The 8,017-nt window shown below is 39.7% G+C and overlaps 1 protein-coding gene across 1 annotated transcript in view; it reads right to left on the reverse strand.

Annotated features, from left to right (window-relative positions):
• glceb (glucuronic acid epimerase b) overlaps nucleotides 1-8,017 on the reverse strand; it is a 62,467-nt gene that overhangs the window by 25,144 nt on the left and 29,306 nt on the right. Inside the window, exon 2 of the mRNA XM_030077765.1 lies at nucleotides 4,894-5,002. The gene's annotated coding sequence lies outside the window, so the exon portion shown is untranslated. The remainder of the gene's footprint in view (nucleotides 1-4,893; nucleotides 5,003-8,017) is intronic.

The following is an 8,017-nucleotide window of genomic DNA, read 5'->3' on the forward strand; positions in this document are numbered from 1 at the left end:
GATATTACTACTGAATCTTGCTTACACAATGACACTTTATTGTGGAAAAACAGCATACAGTCTTAAAAATACAATCAATTAACTGAAGGGAGTTTACCTATGGCAATTTGGATCAACAACACGCTTTCAATTAGCAAAGGACAATGGGATTCATCAATGTAATAACACAGGTGTGAACAACGGTGCAATTCCTGTTTAAAAACACACCATGACTCTGGCATAGACTTTTCTTAGAACCTTTGTCAAGAACAAATTTAAGAAAATAAAACTTGGGAAGATATAAGTGAATGGGAAAATATCAGCGAATATGACCAATGTACTTCCATCAAGATTATGTGTGGAACAGGGGGTTGGTGGGAGGTTTGAGTAACTTCTAAACATACTGGGTATTATTAGTAGTAATTATCATGTTTATGTATAAAAAGGAACAAAAAATGAGCTTTACTATGGAGCATATATTTGGAACAGATAGTACGGCATATTTAAAGCACACTATTCTCTGATATGACACCATAACGAGACACATGCTAACATGTTATGTTTTGAGTTGTTTCTGTCTTCTGAAATGCATTTTTGCAGGTTGTGCATGTAGCAATATTTTTTATCTACCCTCATAAATCTAAGCCAAGTTTTGGAGCACCTTTCAGTCAGTTTTCAATCAGCTTGGTTCCATCTAGCTTTGAAAACAGAGCAGTGATGAGATAAGCTGCATAATGTAACTGATGGCATGATTCATGTTAGGCCAAGCGCCTGTAAATATGCAGCTGCCTGCTGCTGAAATCCAAGGAGACCAAGCATATGAGGAGTACATGGGAATAGCATTTTCAGATGTTAATAAGCTGAATTCCGTCATCATTTTGCATCAAATTTCTAAGGGGCTCCAAATGCTAAAGGAAAATACAGTAGATTCACATAGTACTGATCATTAAGTATGTGAAGTTAAAGACTGATGGTAACCTCATTGTTTCCCATATGCATCAAACTTCCTTGTCTGGCCTTTCTGTAACCATCGAGGGGAACTTCTTTTGCTGTCCTCTGCCTCCACCCTCGCACTGGCACCCAGGGCCTTAGGAGCATAGGGGCCACATTGTCCTGCTAACCAGACATAACAACCATGAGGGTGGGGGTGGAATAGCAGGAGGTGAATGGCTCTGGCATGGGGACCACAGAGGCTGAGAAAAGCTCGCTTTCAGGTTTTATGGTCCTGGTGACTGGATGCTTTCACTCCACTTGCCTTATGGATGTTGGAACCGACTGACTCACTCATTATGTTTTCCCCTCATCGTTACTGCACTGGGCACTGACACTGTGGCAGAATAAGGTTTAAAATGTTAGAATGTGACTGCTCTTCTAAAAATGGGACTTGAAGGCTTTACACTGGGAGCCCACCTGGTCTAGGTAGGTGTAAGTATATTATGTGGACATGATCTGGACAGGAATAAGCATATGGCAACACTACAGGCCGTTTCTGTCATAGGAAAAACACCAGAGACCAGCGTACACTAAGCATGCCAAGACTTGAGAATCATATTAGCAGATGAAAAAAGGACAATCAAATGCAGAGCTCTGCTATGAGGCATTATTAGTTAAGGGGAAAATTGTAGCCTAAAACCAACAGCACTGCACAAATAACACCTCAACACATGAACCCCAAGTATGGAGGCAGTGGAAACCATGACGCAATGGCTGCTACAGAAAAACACCCTTAATGATAGAGCCAACCTCAGTCCAGACCAGATATGCAAACTGCTGGACCTCTGTCTGAACAACACCTATTTTCAGTACAACATGGGGGTTTACAGACCAAAGCATGGCAGTGCAAGCGGGCTCCCACTGTGGCCAGCCTCTACATGGAAGAGGTAGAAAGCAGAACTCTTAACTCCTTCAGAGGAACGTCACCGAGCCACTGGTTTAGATATATGGATGACACATGGAAAAAAAGTCAAAACCAAGGAAGTGCAAGCCTTCACAGAACACATTCAGTGAACAGTAACATCAAGTTCACATGAGAGTTCACAAGTTCACTTGTGTTCTTCAATGTTAAAGAACACATAAGCCTCCAGACTGAAGTATACAGGAACCCCATGCATACCTGCATGTCTGGATTTCCTGTATAGACAAACTGAAGTTAAAAATAATCTTTTTAAAAAGAATGTGGAGCTGTGTATTTGATAGCAGATAAGGGTTGGGTTGGGTCCATAATTTGTTTTGAGAAAACTGCAGGTAATGGGTCGGGTTGCGGTATTAAGCTCTGCGGATTTGTAAAGCTGGACCTGTGTAGGACTCTGGCTTCTAAGGATGGCATTCCACAGCCCACTAGAAGGGCGCTCACAGCCTTTACAACATGTCAAGCCCACTGAAGCAACAGGCCTAGTGATGGGCAAATGGAGTTGTTTTTATTCTCCTGCTGTCCTCTGGTGTAAAAATCACAAGCAGCCATCACTGCGATAACGGCTGAGCACTAGTGAGCCGCCCCTGGGGAGCTATTGGAGCAGAAGCACAGTGTTTGCGTGCAGCGCAGGTGTTCTAGCCCTAACTAAACTCCTGACATTTTCAGTGCTCTCCTCCACGGGTGAAGTCAGGTGGGGGTTTGAGACTGCCTGTAAATTATCAGCTCAAACTGGAGCTGGGAGGCATGTTAGCTCCAGTGCAAGACGAAGGTTGTGTGTGTGTATGTGAGTATGGTGGTACTGGTGGAGGTGAGAGGAGGGATCGCAGGGCTGCGGTGTTGTGCTATTGTATGTGATTATGATAATATGTAGGCAGAAGGATGAAGCTAAGGAAACAAGTCATTGGAGAAAAAAATGCATTTTTATCCAACAACCATTTAGAGTAGGATGTTTCCCTTAATCTCTTCTTCCATCTGTTGCAATTGCCTACACTTAATTAAAATTCAGCATCAGTGGAAACTATTCAAAACGCCAGTGAACAATGGAAGCCAATTCAGCACAAAAATGTAAAAATTGCAAGGTGTTTGCTATTGGTGATATATCATAGAAACAACTTAAATAAATAAAACAAAAATAATAAAGAAACTGAATAGGACCCTTTGTCTATCCTACATGTGGGAAATGTGAAAATAATAAATAAGAGGGTTCTTTTTTCTGTGTAAATGTCATATATCATATAGTAAAGTTTTTTTTTTTTTTTTTTTTAATAAATTCAGAGAAAGCATTAATTTTAGTCAAATTCTGACAAATAACTGTTTTATCACTTAAGCAACACATCTGCATCTTCAAATAAGCTTTTCTTGAAGTGGAGCTTGTCAGATGAGTGAGACTCTTAACTTTGGTATGAGAGTATGATAAGCCCTTCTTTAACAGAGCATCAGAAAAGTTGCTGGAGATTCTGCGTTAAAACAACTTGTCATCCCCAGGGAAATATTTGTAAACCTCTTGCAAAATCAAAGAAAATCGTTTATTTTTTCTCATATGAATTAATATTAGATTTGTTTATTCTTCTGCTTCAATTACTTTGTGCTTGGGAGTAGCACCTCAATAAAAGCATCACACATCAAAGTCAAAAATAAGGGGAATGGGGGGATTAAAAAAAACACGACTTGGCACATGAGAACCAAGGAACAGCCTCCTCTGTGGGTGCTGATCAGATGTTTAAATTGTTAGTTTCACCCTTTGCTTCACCCGACTTCCATTTCTCAGATGACTCCATTTTAAGGGGGCAAGAGGGTGAGAGAGAAAGTGAGAGAGGGTGACTTCACTTGATACCACACACACAAAAACACACACCTGTGACAGAACTCAACCCACCAATGTGTGCAGTGCCATAAATAATATCCTACAGTAAGGTAGATATCCTGAAAAATTCAAGGGTGTGCATCAGATCACAGATTGGATGGATCAGACCAGATATGAATTTAGATGATCTTCAGTGTCTTGTACCAACAAGTATCACAAATCTAAGTCTGTCTCACCTGCCACCAAGCCTGCCAAAACAAAACTGGCATTTAACAACCCAGTGTTTCTCCAGGGCTGTAAAAGAAATATGGCCACCATCTTTGCTCTGTTGCTAAAAAGGATGACAGATGCTTAGCTAACAAATGAGCATCAACACAGCAGACTAACGTGTAAATTTACATAAAAGCTAAAAAAATAAAACAGTGTTTATATCTCTTAGAGCCAGACGAGAAAAGGGTAAACTGCTTTGAAATTAATGTGCCTGTTCATTTTATCTGTAGTGGGGGGATTAGGCAGGTCATTACCAAAAAGCTTATAACAGAGGCCTACTGAGGGATTAAGCAAACTCCCATCAAATGGATCAGAGAAAATGGAGAAGAATACATAAACACTTTTCTATGCCATTATGAAGACCTTAGTGCACGGTTTTATAGGCAGGTCATGCCAAAGAGTGGCGTGGTCTTGCTGCACCACCGAAAAAAAAGGATTTAAGAGAAGAAATAGAGGGTGGCAAGAATTTACAACAGAGCTTATAGTGTAAAAAGTTTAGGAGGAAAAAAAAAAAAACATACCACGGAAGGATTAATAGTCATGGGACCATGACCATGTGACATAGCCTCCTCAGATTTCATCCATGGCATGAAATGCTGGGATGAAAATACTGCCATTCCCCAGAGACTGGGATGGCACCACATGGGGCTGTGTGTCAGTGTCTGAATTCTCACAAGTCCAACAGCCTCCCTCCATGCAGACAACCAATTAAAACAACCGATACAAGCTAATGAATCCAGAGCAAGTTCAAAGACCTTGTGTTATCAAAGCTGATTCAAGTGATGACAAGAAGAGAAAACCCAGGGCTTATGGGGCGTTGTGACAGCAACGCTTATTAATTTAAGCGTACAAGCAAACGTTTGTAAATGATCACTCAACTAGAAGACACTTGGAGAAATTGTAAGGTTTTTGTTGTACAGGTACTGACCTCTAATCCATTCACCAAGAAAAGGCCAACTGGCTTGACATCCTGTCGACATCCACCACAAGTCCTCCCACGGCTGGTTCCTCTGATCTACTCGCAGTTTCTCCAGCACCTACATGTGAGACAAGAGCAAGTGGTACTCCATTATAGCAGCTAACAAACATGCATATTACTTGGGTGTAATGCTGAATATTGGCATACTGGGCACATTCTAACAAGATCACCTGGGAATGTGGGCTAAATTAGGCAGGAGGAGCCCGCACACTACCAGAAAAACTTCACAAATAGTCTAATCTGTAAGCAAAAATATATTTTATTGGCAAAAACATAAATGTGGTAAGTCAGAACAGTGCAAAATGCCCAAAGGTTTTGGCGATTTATGCTACCCCATCATCAGTGTCCAACAAATTAGGCAAGCATACAAGCTTATAGTTTATAATCCCAAGTCAGGGAAACAGACTATTTCCATCAAAACTTGTATTATACTTTCAGCATTTGTGTGAAATAGTAGAGTAGGGAACTGTATGTTAATTATATGGATGTGTTTCTTTTGTCTTACACCTTTATTATACAATTAACTTATACATATAACTAAAAATATACTTTATATCTTAAGCTTCTTTCAGGTTCTACAGTTAGATTTCATGAAAAAATAATAAAATATAATGATAAAGTGTTGAAAAATTGATCCACTTCTACTCTAGAAGTGTTGATCTGTTAGTAGGTTGTACATTTTCAAAATGAAACCCCTTAACCAGGTTAAATGTTTCTTGAAGTAAATTACGATTGACTTTTCTGAGGGAAGAAAACTTGATTGTTGCTTTTTGACCAGGGCAAAATCCACATACCCCTATGTCAAAAATCCACTGACTTACACATTGAACACACCATAAATGATGATGAGGAAACAAATACATATTTGTAATTGTAGCCATGATGAATTTACAGGCCTTCCAACAGCAGGGTCATTAATGTCCAACCAATCCATCACAGCAAATGTGCAGAGAATGACATAGATACTTTGCTCTGCAATTAATCTAAAGCAATATAAATTTTCTAACAGCTCTTGTCGAAAGAGGCTGTTAAACTAAAGATGGTGCTAAATCACAATGTCAAAGAGAGCCTATTGATCTTTTTTATGAAATGAGCTTATTGACAAAGCACTTAAATTAGATATTATACAAATTACACTGGTTGGGCACTCATGAGTCTTTGCTTAAGCCACAGTAGTTTTACAGGTTTTGATGAGCGAAGGCAGAAAGTAAGCCAAGAGTAAGACAACGGTGGAAAAGATGGACAAGTAACATGATAAAAGCAGGCGACTGAGATAGTTAGATTTGCAGCATAATGAAATTGCTTTCACATTGTAATGTTCAACTGCACCCTATTTACTGCTATTGATCTGCTATAATAAGAAACAGCATGTCAAGATATCTCTGTGAGACTCTGAAGGTTTACATACCACACATGGTCAGGTTGGTCTTTTGAATGTGTTGATGCCTAGATAACACAAATGAGGCTTTTTAAATTGTTCCTGTATCAAAACAACAGATCTCATGATTATAAGGTGTGTGTAAGTTTAAATCTACAGATTTACTTATGAAGAAAATAATGATAATAATAATAATAATGTAATTTGCTTTTGCTGATATGCAAGCCACAAACAGCTATAGCCAGGTGAAAAGAAAATGTGTTGCCCGTTTCATCATCATCCACTGTGATAAACCACTCCCACCATGCTCATAGTAGATATGTTACAGACATGATAAAGGTGCCAGTTCATCATTTAAGACATATTTACAACTCTATTAAAGTGTTTCTGCTGACAGGCCATTTGAACCAGCAAATTTATGGCTGAGGCCCTTTTGAACAAGCAGTCACAGGAATGAGGATCCCTAGCTGCTCCTGTGATTCACTAGGAAAGAAAATGTATTTTGTCTGAGGACTAACATGATGGCTGAGAGAAGGGCAGGGACACATCCAAATGGGATAACATTTAAAGGACCGTAAACAGCTCCAGGTGCCCTCAGGTGATCAATGAAAACATCATCTTCATTGGTATCTATGGTGCAATTTCTTGGTGCACATTTCTTAAAGCTTCACCATGATGGGCATTTTGTTCCAGTGACTGATTCTCTATTCTGCTGACATTTAAGGAAGTGGAGAACAGGCCGACTGAATAATCACCAGGCTACGACCCATTACAAGACAAAAGCTGTGGAGTAAATTCACACTATGGGCAGTCCCTGTTGCCCTTATACAAATTCGCATCTTGCAACATGATAAAGGTAAGACACCAGGGGCCTGTGATTTGCTTATGTCCCCAGCAGATACCTCGGAGAAATTCAAAGCCCTACATCTTAAGAACTCACAACTGAACTTAAACCAGAAAATTTAAACTGCAATTCACCAAAAAATTAATGTAAACAACTACAATAATAAAAAAAGAAAACAATTAAAAACAATTATGTTTATGCCCTTAGCCTTTTAAATTAAAGAGCAAAACAAAAAGCAATAATCCTAGAAAAGAAAAGGAGCTAGAAATGTCAGCAGTCTTAATCAATATTCCTCAGCTACTGTATAGCCTTACTGATGCTTTTTTTGGAGGCAGGTGTGCTGCAGGCGTTTGACGAGATGCAGAAAACAAGAGTAAATGACAGCCTGGAGCAGCCCATTCTCCCTGGAGCTTATCTTGCATCATTGTTGCTATGCACTGTCTGAGCAGCAGAGCTTTCCCTCTAGATGAGTGTCTCTCCTCCCAAAGGAGTGAACATGTGGATTGAGCCATGTCTTGCTGGGAGAGCAGCTCAGGTGGGTGGCATGTAGCCACCACATAGGAATGCACACATGAAACCTTGGGACACAAACCGATCACTACATATACAATACAGGCTTTACAGGGAGAGACGGAAGAAGAGAGAATAAGCGTGCATAACGTAATGGTTTGAATTTTTCAATTCAGTTGAAGTTTCATAATTTACCAGTGGCACAATGGCACAATAGCACGACAGCAAGCATCCATATAGAAACACAAATCAGATGTTTCATGAATGCTGTACTAACTTACACATTTACCACACAGAACAACAAATTATTCTTTCAAAGACTGACAGGATCATCAGACAAG

Source organism: Myripristis murdjan, chromosome 3 (genome assembly GCF_902150065.1).
Source record: "Myripristis murdjan chromosome 3, fMyrMur1.1, whole genome shotgun sequence".
In the NCBI taxonomy this organism is placed as follows: Eukaryota; Metazoa; Chordata; class Actinopteri; order Holocentriformes; family Holocentridae; genus Myripristis; species Myripristis murdjan.